This window comes from Pan paniscus, chromosome 13, assembly GCF_029289425.2.
Source record: "Pan paniscus chromosome 13, NHGRI_mPanPan1-v2.0_pri, whole genome shotgun sequence".
Lineage (NCBI taxonomy): Eukaryota > Metazoa > Chordata > Mammalia > Primates > Hominidae > Pan > Pan paniscus.
This window is the reverse complement of record NC_073262.2, coordinates 55829975-55850653: the sequence shown is the minus strand read 5'-3', so window position 1 is coordinate 55850653 and position 20679 is coordinate 55829975. Positions and strand designations below refer to the sequence as shown.

General features: G+C 37.4%; 1 pseudogene; it reads right to left on the bottom strand.

Moving 5' to 3' along the window:
• Positions 1 to 16602: 16602 nt before the first annotated feature.
• LOC100981537 (ATP synthase F(0) complex subunit B1, mitochondrial-like) lies at positions 16603 to 17460 on the bottom strand (annotated as a pseudogene).
• Positions 17461 to 20679: the final 3219 nt, after the last annotated feature.

The window sequence follows — 20679 nt, the reverse complement described above, 5'->3', positions numbered from 1 at the left end:
TCACTGTAGATCTGCCTTTATTGTCTCTTTCAATCTCCCTTAAATTTTCATTGTATGCTAGACAATGTGTATATAAGTAGATTGGAAACCTCACAGCATATCCCCCCAGAGCAGGCTAAGGGTCTAATCACTAGAATCCAGTAAACAATTTAGCTGTGTTGGGGCTGGGTAGCACTTTTAATTAGCCTCACTCCATCTTTTATTTATCTGTGCTCCTCAGGTATTACTCTCATGGGTTTCTGATTCAGAGTTTATCAGATCTATTTCCTCTTCCTTGAAATATTTCACAACATTCAGTTCTTCCTTTCAGATATATTGGCTTACTCTTTCGCTTTACACAAATCACTTGGGAGACCAGCTGTATGTTTGATTCACTCCCTCTCTCTCCCATAGGACATTGCCTCCTCAGATCCTGAAACTAGTGGAGATTTTACTCTTTTGGTGTAGCCTCCTGTTAGTTATGACCCTACTGACTTCTACTCCCCCCAGTGAAGTTTCTTCACCTATCTCATGTTCAATCTTTAGCTGGTCCTCAATCAACAAATGCTTGCAGAGACAAAAAGTCAGTAATATACAATTCACCTGGCAGGGCACTTTCCTCTCTCTAACTGGTTCCTCTAGTTCTCGTTGCCCCTACAACTCTCCCTTACATTTAAAAATATGAGTCTTATCATATTTTTTGAATTACTAGGGAGCATTGTTCTGCTACTACCTAGTGTTTCTACCTGAAAGCAGAAGTATACAAACTACATTCTGATTTGAAACAACAATAACACTGCTTAGAGATGCTTCTCTTTTAGTAAAAAGCCAAAAATGTATTAAATTATTACAAATCATTTTCTTGCATTAGATAGCATGACAGAAGAACCAGGCTCAGCATTCTATCTTCTTCTCCCACTCATCCATAGGCTCCCATCAATTAATCTGTCCCTACTTAACACTAAGTTGGAATTTTGAAAAGAAATGAAAGTATAGATTGCATGTTTTAAGAATTTGCAAATTACACTCTTGTGTATGCACTTTCCTGCCCCCATTCTGTCTCTCTCTTCCCACTCTGCGACATATAAACACACACATACAGACAGACAGAAGTAGAATATTTGTTTTAATCTCCCCTACAAAGTTTAGGGACAGAAGATACAATGAAAGACCAAGAGTATAACTTTCTCCCTTGTTTCTGTCTACTCTATTTTAGTAAAGGAATGGAGAGAAAAACCTCAGGATTAAGTGAACACATAGCTAAATTTAGGTCATCCTTCCTTCCCTAGACTCAATTTCAATTAAAAGTGAAAATATCAGAAGGGGAATGTTTTTATATAGTTGTTATGGTTCATTTCATGTGTCAACTATCAGGCCCAGTTGTTTGATCAAACACCCAGAGTAATCAAATCTAATAATCCTAGATTTGGTAATCTCAGTACCAAATATTTTGGTACTGAGAGCAGGGTGCTGCTGTAACAAATACCTGAAAATGTGAAAGTGGCTTTGGAATTGGGTGATGGGTGAAGGCTGGAAGAATTTTGAGGTGTCTGGTAGAGAAAGCATGCATTGCCTTAAAGAGAGTGTTGGAAGAAACATAAATATTAAAGATGCTTCAGGTAAAGTCTCAAACAGAAATGAAAAACATGTTACTGGAGACTAAAGGAAACGTGATTCTTGTTATTAAGTGGCAGAGAACCTGGCTGAATTATATTTTGTTGGGTAGAAAATAGAACTTATAGTGATGAATCTGTATTCATTATTCAGCTGAAGAGATTTCTAAGCAAAGTGCTGAAGGTACACCCTTGTTTCTTCTTGTTACCAATAGTAAAATACAAGAGGAAAGGGATAAATTTAAGAAGAAATAGTGAAGTAAAAAGAATCCAAAACTTGTAGATTTGGAAAATTCTCAGCCTATCCATATTACCAAAAAAAAAAAATAGAAAATGTGCTTTGGCAGTATCACCAATGTTATTGCTGGAAAACTGTTTGCTCAGGAGATTAGGCATGTGATTTGTGGATCCAATTAGTCATCTCAGCATAAACACTGCCATCCTGGACTGAAGGGCAAAGGCATGGGTCAAAAAGAAGGAACACTGTCAGACTTCTGGGATTCCACAGGAAGAAAATAAACCAATCGAACTATTTGGATGCAAATATGTATTATATTTCAGAAAACGGGAAGAATGACCCCCCAGGGTGGGTCAGAGGCCAGCAGGCTAATGCTGTCACCATGGACTCGGAGGGCACAGGCCCAGGGCATAGCACCCTCACCTCCTGGATTTCAGAGGCCATAGGCAGTGCTGTCACCTGGGGTCAAGACAGGTGGAGCCACCACCAGGTCAGAGCATCAAGCCTGTGGGAATATTTCTCAAGCCTTAACATGTAATAAAATTTGCCCTGCTAAGTTTTAAACTTGCTTGAGACCCATGACCCTTTTTTCTTTCAATTTCTCTATTTTGAAATGGGAATGTCTATTCTATGCTGGTCCCACTATTGTATTTTAGAAACATAGAACTTGTCTGGTTTCACAATTTAAATGATGAAAAAAAGTTTTTCCTCAGGATAAATAATATTGTGTCTCACCCATAATTGATTTGAATAATTTAGATAATGAGATTTGAGACTTTGATTTGATAGTGTTTAGATGAGATTTGGGACTTAAAAATTGATGCTGGAATGATGAAGACTTTTAGCAATGTTGGGATGGGGTGAACGTATTAATATTTTGCACGTGGGAAAGACATACATTTGGGGGAGTTGAACTGTTTTGTGTTGAATCATCTGTTTCCCAGTAAGAGATATACCCTAGTACCTCAGAATGTGACCTTATTTGGAAATTTGGTTAAATGTGGTCTTTAACTTTAAAGTTAAAACAAGACAGATACACACAGAGGAAAGACAATGTGAAGACAGCCATATAATGACAGAGGCAGGGATTAGATTGATGCAGCTGCAAGCCAAGGAATGATATCCTCATCTCAAAACTATGTCCCCCTCCCAGACCCTGAATGAATCCTAACTTGATTTCGGTAGACCCAGACAAATAGTTTGATATCATGTCACTCTCACCCATAGGCTCAACAAGGACAGAGCATCCCAGGGGTGACCATTCCTCTGATCTCTGCCTCACAACTCACCTCAGGATAACCAGTCTTCTGCCCAAGCTAAAGCACCCAACACACCCCCATCGGTAAGAATACACTTCTACTCTGCTTTTCCAAAGAGAAAAGTACAGTCATATGGTTTATGTCTAAGTAGTCTACTTAGCCCAATTGCTGTTTGGAATTATATAGATATAGATATAGACATAGATATAGATATATATTACAAGATATATACATATATCTTGTAATGTTCACAGTATGCCTAGTATACAAGTTACTAGTATACAAGTTATTATTCTCATTCCCTGGAGGAGCTATCCGAAGCACATGAAGCTTAAATAATCTGCCTTAGACATTCAGTTAGTAAACAATGGAGCCAAAATTAAAACCAAGGACTGCCTGCAAAAGTGTCAAAGTACAAAGAAAATGAATAATGTTTGTTTTAGATCATCTCTTAGGGATGTTCAGTCTTTTTCAGTTTTTCAGATTACCTTACCCTCTCTTTCATCTTACCAAGGTATTATCTGAATCTGTAAGGTCATTTGCTGGATCCTTTGTTGGCATGGGAAGAAAAAGTCTCTTATTTGTACCACGTGATTTTGTGCCACTCTTCTAGCCCTTAATGAAAAACATTTCTTTGTTTGCCCAGGTACTAGTGACCCTGCTGGCTATCAACTGGCTAAGGATGGCAGGGCATTGTTGGTACCTGCCCAAGAGCCCTAGCTCATGACCTGTTCTCCTCCACCTTGGTCAGGGCCTAGTGGTATTGTCTACTGGCCTGGACCCACCTCAGCTCTCAGTGGTGCTTTAAATCCCCTTAGGGTTGGCAGTGAATCCTAAGTAGTCTGTCCAAAAGTCCTTTAATACAGAGTCTCTTCATCCCTGCAATCACTGTGTTTTCTGGCAAGCTCCCCACCCTAACTCCCAGCTAACATTCTATCTCTCTACTTCAAGAGAAGCCTGGGATTTGGCATTTCTATCTCCACTGTATGAAAAACGAAGGTGGCTTACAGGAGCTACACCAAGGCTCCCTCTATGCATGCACCATCCCTCTAACACTAATACAGTCTCCCACAGGTAGGTATAGGACTCTTTACAATAAAATACTAGGCTAGGATATCAAATATAGATTGGTACAAGAGATGTGCTGCTTTATATTCCCATCCATATGTCTTTGTCTCTCCTCTAGGACTTCAGTCAATCCGAAGTGGTTCACTTCTCATCTCTGCCTCTTTCTTCCCAAATGTCCTGCACTAGAATGGTATGCTCCCCACTCCTTTCAACATGAACCCCATCATGTTATAACCTTCTTCTACCTGTGCAAATGATTACCATGTCTCCTCCTATTAATGATGGAAGGGCTATCTTTTCTGTGTTATGGAAGAAACTAATCTAGATGGTCAGTCCTGGCTTTTAATGTTAATAGACAATTATCAGCTGAAATAGTTTCAGCTATAATTAACAGAAAATAACTCAATTTGGCTTAAATAGTACAGAAACAGCATTATCTGATATGGTTATTCCCAAGATAAGGCCATTTTAGGTTTTTATATTTAGTGTTCAGCTGTGTCATAAAACACAGTTTTCTTACTTCTTTCTGCCTTGCCATCCTTAGCCAGGTTACAGCCAGATTCTAGGTGTCACAGGCAGATACAATAATATCTAGCAAAAGAAAATAACAGCTTTTTCCTCTTCAGGTTTGGGAAGGATTGTTGGTAAACTTCTCTAATGAAGTATAATATATTTCATTAGAAATTCACCAACATATAAGAGTTACTGTTGTCCCACATTCTTGTCAACACTTGTCCCTTTTTTTTGTTAGCCATTCTAGTGAGTACCTTGATATTGGTGGAGTTGTTTTTGCATTTCTAAATAATAATTATTTAATGTTAATTAGTTTAATATAGTGCTTCCTCTGTAATAATTTTATGTCACATGCTTTTTAAAACTAATGCTCACTATCTAATGATGTAACCATTTACTCAATTCATGCACTCAATTAGTTGCCAAAACAATATTCCAGTAACTTTTTATAGCAAGGAAAGCCTTGATCAGAAGCATTTACAGCTTCTCACTTCTCAGATGTGCATCACGTGCCTATACATAAACTGGTTTTTGGCAAAGGCAACGAGACCACCATAATTGGCTTAGACCACTCATGATTCAGCCCCAGGCTGATACAGGAGTATATCTCCCTTAAGGTGCACTACCAGTGGGGTAACCGAATTGAATCAGAGTTTTGTTAGAAAAAGGAAGGAAAAGTTACTGTTATTGAGTAGACAAACAAAAGTGTACACTAAAATGCTGACGGAATTTTAAAAAATAATTTCATCTCTTGATAAAGTCTAGCATTCATAATTATTTTATCTATTCAGAACCTTACTTTGTTAATCAAAAGCTAAATAACTGCTATATTAGACAAATGGATGAATCAGAATAACTAGTCAGAAAATCATATACATGGAGATGCAAATGAGAAATGTATTTCAAAAGCAACTTCCTCACTGACTTAAAATCAGTCTGTCATCAAAACATTATGGGCTATAGTCTGAATTTCAAATAAGGTAACATTTGTTAGATAATGTTAACTTCATTTGTTTCAGTTGGCTAATGACCAGCATGTATTTGGAAGTCAGAAAGCCTGTGTTTAGCCATACAATGCATCATTTGGCTACTAGCAGTGATATTTGGCTTGCAATGAGACACTATTTTTTCTTCTGTGTGACACTTCGGTGCTTAGCCAGCTGCTTAAGTTAATTATAAATTTTGCTATCTATTGTCAGAAATCACCTGTTCCAGACTTTGGCTATAACACATGTTTACATATCCATATATACATTTCTTCTTATAATTACTTTAGGTTCAAAGAAAGATAAAATCCCTCAAGTCTGAGGTTGAATCTTCCTCATTTCCCTAATAAACAAAATTGCTTAAATCTTAACAAGATGTGGTTTTCTTTGGATAAAATTTGTTATTAAAAAAACAATTGGCTTAAAAGAATCTTTCTCTGATGTATTATTGTATCAACCAAATAAACATCTTCATGTGTAGAAAAATATGAGATGAAAATATTTAAGGAACGTATTAGGTTTATTTTGTTACCTCTATTGTTTGCTAAAAAGATTCTAATTTGACCTCGCTATGATCATATAGTCTACAAAAACATATTCTTAAGATTTAAGACTGTAACCATAATTTTCATTAAATCTTCAAAGTAAATTTAATGGGATTTTATAAATTAGATAATAGTTGTAATTACTCATACTTACTAATTAAATTGGCTTTACTTAAACATGAAGATTAGTTGGTTTTAAACAAACATATTCCCAAGCTTAATTTTGGATAAGGGCAGTTACATAAATTCTTTTCTAGGTACAAAAAAGTAAAACCACACATGCTAATGAGGTCAAGGACCAGCCCCTCCCAAATTTTCATTTCCACACTTGTCAGCAAACAGCTGGGAGCTAACAACAGTAGGGGTTGTACTTTTGACCCCTTTAAATATAAAATGGCTCTGCTTTGAAAAGACAAAGAAAATAATGCACTGCAGGTTTCAACTCTATGTGTCTGTCTCAGCCTCACCCAAGCTGCCAGGTATAGTGTCTTCCTCTTGGAAGTTCAGCCATAGCCAAGCTCTTACCAGGGACAGTCAGGCTGGTGGTTCCTTCTGAGTTTCTCAGTGTTTGTGGTTTTCAGTGGTCAGTGAGCTACAGCTTTCCTAATCTACCCCCATCAGACATGCAGTACCCCCAGGCCTAATTCAGCTTAGCCTTCTACCCTGGACACCTGTGGTCCTATCTAACTCCTAATTCCTGTAGAAACTTTGTCTTCAGGAATGAGTCATGCTTCCAGATTCTTCATCTTATTTCAATCAAGCCTCAGTCCTTATACTCTAGTTACCAACCATCAACAAGAATCATGGCCATCCTAAAGCCTCCCTTAGCCCAAATCCTGTCCACCTGAATCAAAAACCTCTGAAACTTTCATCTCACTTAGAGACATCCTGATTTTGACACTCTACCAGTTTTCCTCAGCCTCCACCAATTAATTACGAATTCTGTCCCATTCTCAGGTCAATCTTTTTGCCCTAGAAGGAAGTTTTATTACACTATTGACCTAGGCAGGGCTGCCAGTGACAAATAGGTATGGTGCATATCAGAACCTTTGTGTTTAGTTGATAGCTGCCTGATTCCTTTCCTGATACAAAGGAAGCAAGTGACTGCATCTGAAGCAAAAATATTTTTTTCTCCTTTATCGGCATAACTAGTTTTTTTTTTAAACTATAGTTCCAACTTTGTTGCTAGAGAGAAAACAGCTGGTAGGAGGAGTGTAACAAGAAAAGAGGCTTAAAGAAAGCTGTGATTTCTACAGTTATTCTAATAAATGTGTGAAATAGCCAATCTGGAAGCACAGGAAAAAACCAACTGAAAGTATATGAATTGACATTTGGGCATATGAGGTCTCCTCTTCAACAATATGGTGAGAAGTTTGTCTGTTGTAAAGCACATGTGGCAATTAATAAGAGTATGTTAAGTTTATTAATCAGGCACTTTACATGTACTAGTTAATTCTTTAAAAATCATGGGAGATAGGTATATTTTATAGATGAAGAAACTGAATCACAGAGTTGAAGACATTTATCCAAGGGCATACACTCAATTAAATGACAGAGTAAACAACAGTATTATTAACATATGTGTACTTGAAGTTTGCTGAGAGATCTTAAATGTTCTCACCACACACACACCCCTCCACACATGGTAACTAAGTGGAGAGATGTGTTAATTAGCTTGATAGTGGCAATAATTTCATAATGTATATATAGCAAATTATAATTTTGTGTACCACAAATATATAACTTTTTTGTCAATTATGACTCAATAAATCTAGAGGGAAAAGAAAATAAAAAATATAAAAACAAATGAAACAGTAAGAATTCCAACCCAGGTCTGCTGATTCAGGTGACGGTAAGTCAATATTAGTCAACGTTAAGCATTGTGTAGAAAATTATCCTATTTCACATTAAAATATTTCGAAAGGAATTTAGAAATAGTCTCCGTTCTATACTCTGACAAGAATGCAAATTCTGAAAATGTCCTGTCCTTCATTAAATGATCAATTAAGGTAGCATTTGAGGGAAACATATCATCTTGCCTTCCTCTACTATCCTTCAATATTTAAGTACCATCAGCAGTGCTCATTGGCTCTCCAATGAGAGAAATGCTAGGAACCTAAAAATCCCTCTGTCCTTTACTAGCTACTTAACATGGCTAAATCTTGAGGAGTCATAGCATGGTGGACATTTTGAGAGAAGAAACACTGTTTATACCAGTTAGGACTTGGTTTCTCGCCCTGAGAACTTAGCTGTACCACTTACGGTCTTAGGAATCTTTTCTCCCAACAAGAAGCAGACAAAATAGCCTCTTTGTTCCTTTCCTGGACCCCATCCTAACCTTGCTCTTTGAAATCTTTCTTCTAAAAAAGTAAGGAAGAGGACGCAAAAATTAGCCCATAGAAGCAGCCTTTTTCTAAGGCCTGAGTAGTACACTTCACCTTTCCTTCCCCTTGCTCTGTAACCTAATCTCAAGAAGGTTGTTCAGATAAGAGTCCCAAGAACATTCAACTCCAGACTATCCGATTGCACCAGATTGTTTCTGGAAGACACAGAAGAATGATCTGTGAAGCAATCACCAAAGGAAGATAATACAATGAGGAAAGCCATCTAAAGGAGCCTGCCACAAAATTTTAAAAACTCTGCATGGCAACTTGACCCAGTTGTGTCATTGACAGAATTATTTCTTCTCAGGAGGAAAGACTAGGTTATGCTGTAGTAACCTAAAATCTCAACGGCTTACAAAAGGGAAAGTTTACTTTTGGTTGCTACTACACGTTCAACACAGATCAGACAGCCTGGTGAAGAGGGGAAAAGAAAAATATGCCTAACCTCAAACTGGCTCTCAAAGTTTCTGCCTCTGTCCAGATTCAATGGGCCAAAGAAAATCAGATGGTCACTCCCAAGTTTAAAAGGCAAAAATGTATGACCCTTCTGTTGGGATGGATACCACATATTATGTGATGCCAATGGAAGTATCATTTGCTCCAAGAGAAGGACAGTGACTATTATGAACAAAACTACAACATGCCACAGACTGTGTTTTTTGTCTAGTGGTTTATTTGTGGTGTACCACAAATTTAGCAGCTTAAAACAACACACATTTATTCTCTCATAGTTTCTTTGGGTCAGGAGCCTAGGCACAGCTTATCTGGGTTCTCTGCTTCAGAGTCTCACAAGGCTGCAATCAAGGTCTCAGTCAGAGCTGATACTGAGCCTGGGGTTTCTATCCAAACTCACATGGTTGTTGGTAGAATTCAGTTCCTTGCTGCTATAGGACTGAGGCCCTCATCTTCTGCAGGTCACCTTCAGTGCTTTGCCATATGGGCCTCCCCACTGTAGCATGGTGGGTCACCCACCTGGTTACGCAAGGTTATATGTCCACTGCCTGAACCCTGAAGGCCAGGCAATGTGCCAAGGCCACAGTGCCCAGCCCAAAAGCAGGTGTCCTTGAGAACCCAAACATCCCAGAGAGTATCTGAGAACCTACCAAGGAAAACAGTCCCGTCCCATCACACACACACACACACACACACACACACACACACACACACACACAGTAGGCAAAGAGTCAGAAAATTATCTTAAAAGCAGCTTAAGAATGGGAAGCAGCATGGATCTCTAAAGTTGTCTTGCTGCCATCCAGGAGTGCCTCACATGTAAGTCCTAATAAACTCCTCTACTTGCCAATCTGGATTTGTCTGAGTCATTCTTTGGTCTCTCAGCTCCCTCCTAGTTTGGGAGGAATGTTTTTTAATACAATTCCTGGTTTTTCTCATTATACCCATACAGGCAGCCCACAATATGGCAGCTTGCTTCTTCAAAACCAGGAAAGTAGTCCATAGAATACTGCCAGGATGATAGAACCTTCTATAACATAACATAATCGTGGAGGTGGCATCCCATCATCTTTGCTCTATTGTATTGATTAGAAGCAAGTCAACAATTTCACCCACAGTTAGGGGAAGTATTGTACAAAGGTATGAACACCAGGAGACACAGATCTCAAAAGCCATATTAAAATCTGTCTGCCACAGGTGGTGGGGTAGGAAATGAGTGGGGAATCTTTGGGAATCTTTAGGCTTCCCCTAGAGATTAGAGTATGCCACTCGTGTAAATTCCAAAAACATGGCCAAGAATGTTCCAGTTATTACCAGAAACATGATATTATAGCTTCCTGTGTCGGTAAAATTAATCTATTTAGACATTAAGATCATGGCACTAGTTTTATTTTAATCCCATTATATTTCCCCTGCCCTGAGGCTGCTATTCCTCACTAAGAAAACCATTTTAAAAGTACTGGTCATGATAATAATGAAAACCATCTTTGCTTCTTTATTTTTATCTTGGTTTTTAGCAGGATTTTAAAAATATGTACTGATCCTAAATTTATTCACATCCTAAGGCCTATTTTACCTGCTGCTTGTAAACTATCAGCATTTCCACATTAGTCACAGACGATGTGTGTCACCAGCATAGCTAATAAATACAACCTATGCAAAGCAGCTTCTACCAAAATAAGAGAGAATACCAGCTTCCTGGTTTCCACAATTAGTGTATATTATGGGTTTATAAGCCAAGCAGCTCAAAAAGGCATTGCCAGAGAATATACTGAATGAAAATGTTTGCTTACTAAAAAGATATTTCTAAATGTTAATCATGACCAATTTGCTTTTTCGTAAGACTAAAATAATGCTGCAAAAGATTTTCAAATACAAGTTGACAAAAATAAATCTGGCTGTTTGTAGCAGTTTATGGTATAAGAATTATGAGGAATGTTTTAATTTAAGGAGTAAAGGAGTAAAATCCATTTCAAAGGGAAATGCAAACATTTTACAGAGCATAGACTGTGTGGTATCACAATACTAATCAAGTGCCCGTCAGATGGGATGTATAATGTTTCTCTCCCACTATAACAATAAAAGTACCCTTATCTTTCACCACAGTTTTATAATGAAACAATACTGTGTTTACACACAGCTGCTAAATGTCATTGCCAACACCAATGACAATATGACCTCAAAGACTGTGTGTTGTTCTTGTCCTCAAAGGTGCCAGAAGGCAACATGATAATCCAGATGAAACCTAAGAAAAGGAATTACAAAAGGCTTATATGCAGGTCAGAAGATATTCAAACTGACTTATAACTAAAGATATGCCAACTCAAACAGTGGGATATACCTTTTATCCAATGTAGTGTCACAGATCAAAAGTTTTGAAAGTGCTGTATTGGCCATGGTACGGAGAAATGAATACTTTCAAATTATGATAATCAGAGTAGAAATTGGGGCAGTCTCCTTGGCAGGCAACCTGGTAATATCCATTAAAAAATTAAAATACAGGAAAGGGGAGTTGGTGCACAATGAGTACAAAGTTCTATTATGCAAGATAAAGAGGTTCTATAGATCTGCTATACATCATAGTGCCTATAGTTAATAACATGCTACTGTACACTTTAAAATATGTTAAGAGGAGATCTCATGTTAAGTATTCATGCCACACATACACACACAAAACACCAAAAAAACACAAGAAAATTTTTGGAGATGAAAACAAAAACTAAAATATGTTTAGTATCTTGATTGTGATGATGGGGTCACAGGTGTATGCATATATCCAGATACATCAAAATATATACATTAAACATGAAAATTTTTCACATATCAATTATACCTCAATAAAACAAAAATTCAAATACACGTAAACACAGACTTAGCAGTTTTGCCAAGATGTATACTCAACCATAATCATAAAGACATTTTCTCAAGGAAACTCCCAAAAAAACATATAGTAAAAATAAAATGAAAAAGCAAAACACAGATGTGTGTACATGAGATGTTCTTACTCGTTTAAAAAATGGAATATATATGTTTATGTATACATTTTTTTCTAGAAGAATAAACAAGACCCTATTGGTAGTGGTTATCTCTGGAAAAGGGAGATGGACTATGGAGTAGAAATGTATTTTACTTTTTATTTTCTAGCCTCCAGTACTATTAGAAATTTTTACCATTCCAATTTTTCAATAAAAAGTAATAAAATAAATAAGAAATAAAACTGACTTATCTGGATGAATCAGATACAGTGAAAGTCATATTCTAATTAAAATTATGGAATTATATTTTGGCTTCTCAGCCTGATCACATTTTTTTTTTTTTTTTTTTGAGACGGAGCCTGGCTCTGTCGCCCAGGCTGGAGTGCAGTGGCGCGATCTCGGCTCACTGCAAGCTCCGCCTCCCGGGTTCCCGCCATTCTCCTGCCTCAGCCTCCCAAGTAGCTGGGACTACAGGCGCCCGCCACCGCGCCCGGCCAATTTTTGTATTTTTAGTAGAGATGGGGTTTCACCGTGTTAGCCAGGATGGTCTTAATCTCCTGACCTCGTGATCAGCCCGCCTCAGCCTCCCAAAGTGCTGGGATTACAGGCTTGAGCCTCCGCGCCCGGCCAGCCTGACCACATTTTAATTGTCCTTAAGAGGCAAAGTGACTGATAGGACAGTTCCCACTCAGAATGCTAATTTGTTTCCTCTGGCTTTTTAAGGGTATCTATGCTTTGGAGACTTATTCCAGGTTATTGTGACCTCAAGGAAATCAGCTTGTTAATCTCGGGGTCATTTGAAGGTGAAAGGTTTGAAGTTCTGAGGGTTGAGAGCTTAGTTGGGACCCCAGGCCTAGATTCACCAGTGCAGATGTTAAAAAGCCATTTGTTGAGGAAGAAGTCAAGAAGCCTCTCAAAATATGATTAGACAAATTGCTTTTGGAAAGTTTCTTTATGCCCAAAGTATAACGCAGTCCTGAAACTGGATTCCCAAGGTTTAAAGACCGAAACCAAGAATGGGCACACACACCAAAAAAACCCTGAATTCTCATACCCACCTCAGTTTGGGCTCCTCACTTACTCTAAAATCAGATCCAGACTACCCCCTGGTGGTTGCCTAGAAGAGACATTCCTTTCTGTCTCACCATGCACTTGGATTCAAACAAGTGGGACCTTATTTTATTATGAAGACAAACTTCCCAGAAATGGAAAATATAATCCAAATTGCTATCAGGCCATGAAAAAATATCTAGCATGGCAGTATGAGTGGAGGCTGAAATGGAGGAGAGAATGACTGGTAAGACACTTTATGTTTTAGATTAAATGTTTTTAAATGTTTCTCTGCTTTGCAAATGCCTCTTCTTCTGGCCTCACTGTCCTTTCAAAGGCCACAACTTTCAATCGACTTGAGAGAGGCCCCAGCCTCTCTCAGCTGTAATTGATTCATTGGCTCTAATTTGTGTTTCTGTGGGTTGATGTCACCTCAGCATACTCTAAGTCACTAAAGACACATGACATTACCTCATTTTCTGAATTACCTAACATCCCTAGGTAGAATTTGAATCTCATGGTCAGAACTGATCAACTTATATTCATCTCACTACATTTGACATTTTCTGAATTTAGTGTTAGTATAAGCTATGGGGTCTGAACATTGTTCCTGGAACAATGGCATCGTCATATAAATACAAAAACATCTATGGGTATCTAGGTAGCATATGTTACTAGAAAAATGAAGAGCTGCTGATTCTTCCAAGCGTTCAGCTATTTTCTCTGTTTCATTTAGTTGTAGTGGAAGTGTGACTCTTCCCAGGGGGGCTGACTTCTTGAAATTGCCTTTCCTTATCTGAGGCTGGGATTCGAAATGTTTTTCCAATCATCAAAAGCCCTACAGAGTTTCAGGGAGGAGAAAAAGGGGTGTCCCATATTTTCAGGGTTTGAATAGGATCCTTAGAACTCTCCCTTTATGCTGGTGCTTCCTGTTCCTCATTTTAAAAGCAAAGGATTAAAACGTCGTTATGATTTTTTAAAATAAAAGACCAAAAGGTAACATTCCAAAAAATGGATGAAAAATGTGAAAATTAACTGCTAAAATTAAAACTACATATGGTCAAACAAGTAAAAAAAAATAACCCTGGACCAAGAAATGGCTCTTTGAACATGTTCAAATGGCTAAAAAGTGACTGATACCTGTCAGCATTGTGGATGTAGAATACCTCAATTGACAGAAGCTGGAGTCTCTCTGGCAGCTCCTGAGTTAGGAAATTCTCCAGTCATCCTCCTTATCTCATGTCAAAGATTCATGCCTACAGCCAGTGGGGTGCATTCATGCCTTCAGATAGCAAAAACCAACTACAAACCACTCATCAATTGCCAACAATCAATCTTAGCATTTGTCTAACCAATCAGCAACTTTGTGGAGACCATGAACCCTTCTCTTTCTGCCTTCCCGCCATTCTTTCCATATGCTTAGATAATCAAGTATCATAAACTGACCCTTGTTAGGTGTTGAAACAAGTGCAAAAGATTGATGGTTGCCAAGTAACAGAGGCATTATACATGGCAAGGCAAAAGTGGAAACTGACAGGTCTTATTATGGCTTACAAGACTCTACAAAACTTGAACCCAGTCCTTCTCTAACCTCCTTCCTTCATTTCTCCCCTCTTGCTCTGTTCCAGCCACAGTCACTTTCTTCATGATTTTCTCTCACACCAGACACATTCCTGCCTCAGGCATCTTCACTTGTTTTTTTCTGCTTGGAATACTCTTTCTAGATATCTTCCTGACACACTCTCTCTTAAGTCTGGCTGAACTCTTACCTTAATATCACCATCCCATTTAAGATTTCTTCTCCCTCATCCCTCCTGATCCCCTTACTTTGATCTATGTTTTACACATTTTAAATATTATAAAATTTAACTTTTATGTTTATGTATTTCTCCCTATCCCAAACCACACACAATACAAAATCATATCCACAAAGGCAGGTGTTTTTGTCTGTTTCTTTCACTGCTGTATCCTTGGTGTCTAGAAGAGTATCTGACATGTGGTTAATACTCGGTAAAGCCAATGTTGTTAAGTAAATAAGGAATGAAGACACTGACACTGTAAGACAAATCAGTTCTTTCACTGTGCAACATAAGGATAAACCCAGGTCAAGGAGGCACAGCCTTTGGTCCAGAGCTATCAAGCAGTTCATAAGGGGTGTATTGCACAGCAGAAGTGAACCAAGTCAAAGAGTTAATGTAGCAGAACTTGCTAAGTCTTTAACAGTAATTGTTGGAATAAGTCTAGAACAGTGTGGTTCAAATGGCAGCTTGAAAGATTTTACTGCCTTTTAATCTAGTATATTTTAAATCTATCTGCTAGCCTAGCCAACCCTACCTTGCATAGACATCGTCACTGGCTTAAAGAGCCTGCAGTCATTCTCTGACAATAATCTCTCATTTTCCATTTCTCCTTAAAGTGATGCTTTCTCAGAAAGGATGGAAGACCCTGGAGGTGAATCTAAATAACCTAATAACTTGAAATTTGGCTCCTATCATTCCCATCAGAACTATGAGTTTCCAAGGATACCACTATGATATTAGCAAGGGGATCTATATTACTTATAATCAATTGATTGAGCGGGGGGAGATTCTGAACCACTTTCTTCTAATCTCTCTGAATTATCCCATGACTTATCTGGATGTCTACCTTTGAAATGGCTGCTTTCCCACTATGGACACATGCTTCTCTCTTTTATTTCTCATGAGTTACAGAGTACACTTGTGTAGTCATCCTTTTCTCTACATCACTGATAAGTTCATGACCTACATTCAATCAGCAGTCAAAAAGAAAGTTGCATGAATGCTAAATCTTCTTGGCAACTGATCACAAATAGATATCCAGTACACAAAGATGCAAAGCAGAAAGGAAAAAAAATGTTTGTTGAGCAAATACAGCTTGTTATACTCTTTACAGATATTACCCTATTTCAACATTACAACGAATTTTCACACGATATAGAGTATGCCTTTCCCCATCAACTGAATAATAAGCTCCTGGAATATGCGACCCTGCTGATCTTGTTCATCACTGTATCCTTACATCCGACAAGATGCATGGCCCATCAGAGGTACTCAATAAATAGTTTTGAATAAATTATTAAATACAGTCATTGCAGTTCCTCTTATCTGTAAATCTGGCCCAAATCCCAATTCTATATCCAGCCTCATCAGCTATATTTTACTCATAAAACTGAGCCTCACAAGATGGTTGGAACATTCTTTCTACATCCCAAGATTGCTTCCTTTTTTTCCCAATTGTTACTTTATTACAATATGGTGGAGTTCATTACAAATTTAAACTATAGCTTGATAATCTTTAACCAGACAGTTTTAATAAAGGCAAGCTACTTATTTAAAAGTGATCATAGAACAACTCAAAATGTGGAGTAAGGAGGATGAGAAATATCTGACTGGCCAATAGATTTAGTTCTCTCAGTATAGGAAACTCAAACTTTTCATGTTTAGGCAAGGTAAACCGTAACTTCAGTAGACAGCAATACAGAAAGATTTCATCACATAGACTAGTTTCCATTTAGTAGGTCAAGGGTTTTTAGCTGTCTCAATTGGGATAGATAAATTTACAGGACTGCTCATGCTTGAGCCTTCTTTGATCAACAATGCACTTTTGATCACCAACAACTTTTGATCAGCAACGCACTTGGCAATTTTCTTTTCTAGCTGTGCTCTGCACCATTTGCTTCACTACCACATGCTTTTCCACCCAGTTTATCATGTGCTCTTGTTCCTTTCAACACATCATAACCTGCACAGAGATATGATAGTACAGGTGATTCTTTACCTCCTTATATACTCGATGCAGCCATTCCTGAAGAGTATTCTCCAAAGTCATAGCAATGTTATTCCTCTTGGCATCAAAAAGGTAATGGCACTTGTGACCCACAGCCTGCTGTGACTTCTCCAAATCAATGGTATCCTGGATTTGTTTGATGGAAGCGTACTTCACCTCTTCTAGTTGGGCAATTTCTTTTTTTGTTCATTCAGTTTATCAGCAAATTCTCCAACAGAGGCACCATATTTTTTAATTACAAAGATAAGTAACTCTACTACTGATATGGTAGAGAAGATCTCTGGGGTAATCACATATATTTCTTTGGAAAGAGCATACAACGTAAGTCCAGTTCCAAACACCTAAGGTCCTGTTATACCAGTTTTAGGATAAAGAAAATGGAAGAATTCCTCAGGGCTCAGCCCAAGATAAACTTCTCCTCCATATTTAGGAAGAGGTGGTAGAGGAGCAAGACATGGCTGCCCTGTGTGAAAGCTCCTTGTTGCCTGCAATACCCCTGGACTGGGGAGGGCTGCCTTCTTCAGGCAGAGGGCTTCTGTGGAGGCAGAGGGCTTCTGTGGAAGCAGAAGAAAGTACCCCCGGGACAACATGCTCAGTGAGGGCCCAGGCCAAAGAATCTGTTAGAAGCCCAAGACTACTAAATGCAAAATAGTGATCACCAGAAACTCAGTTAATGCAGAAGAACATCATTCTGTCTCAGCTCAATTTAACTTTATTTTGACATAGAATCTTTAGTAAAACATCCATTTCAAATGCTACCTTGGCCTGTTTGTAGATAGTTCATTGGAGCAGTCTAGGATAAAATTAAAGATCCCATACAATAGAATATTTTCAAAATATATCATGTTCTGAAACCACCAGCTTTCCTTAGAATACCTTTCATAGGTCATGAAAGAAGAAAAGTAGTTCACAGATTCAACTCCCATCATCTCATTAAGTGTAAATTAGACAATAAATTTGCATCTGTTTCTCTGCTTGAATCCTCTTGTAAGATGTTATTGACACAGAGTTAAGAGTCCAGGAATAGACTAATTTGTTTTACAGTGAAGCATGACCATATACAGATGATCATTTTTAAATTGATTTATTATTTTTTGTAATGACAAAATATTTATCCTGGTCATGGGTTCATTCAGAGACTACTTAAAATTAGAAAAATAATTTTAACTTAAATTTCACTATTTAGTTTACTATTAAAACTGATATTACTTCATAGCCTTAGAGATTTTTGTGTAAAATAATGAAAAATAATAAAATCTTTAAAGCATTATTTTGTGGCAAACATACTACAGTCTTGTTCTTATAAAATCATACTAATAACACCTTAAGGGGAGTTGACTTGTACAAAATTAATTCAACCAGAAAGGCACTGGTGAAATGTGACATAAATCTCTTGAACTAGAAAAAATTCTAACTTTTGGACTAATTTTAAAAAGACCTATGGTTTGTTCATAAAGCAAACTGAGCTGTCCAGGAAATAATCACCAATCATGTAAAAAGAACAATTGGTATTTTTCTTATTTTTTTTTCTCAATACTTTCTTAACTATTTTATGAACTTTCTGTTCCAGGGGAACTCTAGAGTCAAGTTACATGAAAGTCCCTCTGGGGTTTTTATTGTAATTATTACATTGAATTTATAGATTCACTCAGGAAAAGATATATTTACCACATGAATCTTCTATACCAGAACCTTGTTATACTTGTGTTTTTCAATATTTTCTCTATCTTCTAGTATAGGTTTATATTCTTTTGAAAGTATGTAATTCCTAGTTATTTTAAAGTTTTGGTACTATAGTGAATGAGCCCTTTCCATAAATACATGGAGACATAAGAAACCAAGTAAATTACACTTGAACTCTACTGTTCTTGGATCTGATTGCCAATATGACTCATCAGGTTAATCACAATCCAGGATTGGTCTTCTGAAGATTGCTTTTTAAACTTTATGTTGTAAGATGGTGAGTCCCAAGAAAATTCCCAAAGACTTTCTGATCAAAAACCTGTGCTATGTAACGTTTAGCTTGAAAAAAGCAATTAATAAGACAAAAAATGTTGTAAAACAGAAAAACGAGAATAATCTGAGATAACTTCGCAGCCATTCAATTACACAGAGCCCACTGCAATGTACCAGCTCTTTCAGTGCCCAGACTAGAGGATAGAAAGGAAGCTTTATTGCAGCAATAGCTGCCAAAAATGTTATGAGCCACACGCAGAGATAGTGGCTTTGATATTTCAGCTAAACACCTGTGGACTGCTGAGTTTTTCATTGCAAATAATAAATTGTAATAATAATCTCAAAAGGATTATTTAAGAGCACAAACATGGCTTTTTATTAAAAATAAGGTTTTGGGATTGGGAACAGAATTGTGATTATTGTTAAAAAACAAAACAAAAACTCCTATTTGTTGAGTTTTCATAGAAACAGAATCCCTTGCTAGACATTTCTTCTCCATATGCCTTATGTCTCCACTTTTTTCTCATCTAGCTTTAAAAGTCACATCTTCAACCTATTGAGTTCACTAAGAGGCCCAGTCATTTCCAACTCTTGTGAGATGAAGCAGACACTTCACAGAGCTCTAAGAATAGTTTGTCCTATTTAAGAAACACCAGATGGAACAGTTAATGCCGTGCCTTGTCTCATCTGTACTGTCAACGTGGCACAACTTTTACTTTCTATCAATACCAGAAAAGTCTTTACCACCATGCAATGAGAAAGAAAACAAAAAGCTCTTTAAATCCTCATTCTGTAGTAGAGCTGCATCATGCCCTAAACACCTAGCCCAGGGTTTGTTTCTAAAACAGTAATACCGTCAGGACTGGGAATTTTTAAATAAATAAATGTTTGAGCAGGGAATTGCACAATGATGCTAGGTTTGCATTGATATTTTAACACTGAGTTATCAGTATAAATCTAAAAGAAAGAAAACATGACATATATCAAATCTACTAGAAGTGTCTGATGGCAATAATCAGTTAGGGGAATAGTGAAAATGATCAAGCACTTTCATCGTCCAGCCAGAAACACCAGTTTCTCTTTCTCCTAACTCAATCCTGAATATGTCTTTATCCAGCTTCCCCCAGGAAGATGTAATCAAAGATTACCTTTGTCAGAGACATATGTACTGAGGATAGATGTATGTAAAATATATAAATGACTGTATTAGAGAAAAACCTGTAATAGAAAGTGTGTCAAAACAAAGTTCGAACTATGTGTTTCTGATTTGAGGTGATTAAATGACAGAATTGTTAGAAGAAAGTGCTGTGGCCGCATCAACTGAACCTTATGAATATCTATAGAACTCTCCATCCCAAAACAACAAAATATACATTCTTCTCATGGCCACATGGCCCTTACTGTAAAATCAATCATATAATCAGAAGTAAAACACTCCTTGGCAAATGCAAAAGAACTGAGATCACAACAAACAGCCTCTTGGTCCACAGAGCAATCAAATTAGAAATCAATACTAAGGAATTCACTCAAAACCATAAAATTACATGGAAATTGAATAGCCTACTCCTGAATGACTTTTGGGTAAATAATAAAATTAAGGCAGAAATCAAGAAGTTTTTGAAAAGCAATGAGAACAAAGAGACAACATACCAGAATCTCTGGGACATAGCTAATGCAGTGTTAAGGGGGAAATTTATAGCATTAAATGCCCACATCAAAAAGTTAGAAAAATGTCAAATTTTTCAACCTCTTTTAATTATGATGTTTCACCACTAAAAGAACTAGAGAACAAAGAGCAAACAAATCCCAAAGCTAGCAGAAGACAAGAAATAACCAGAATCAGACTTGAACTG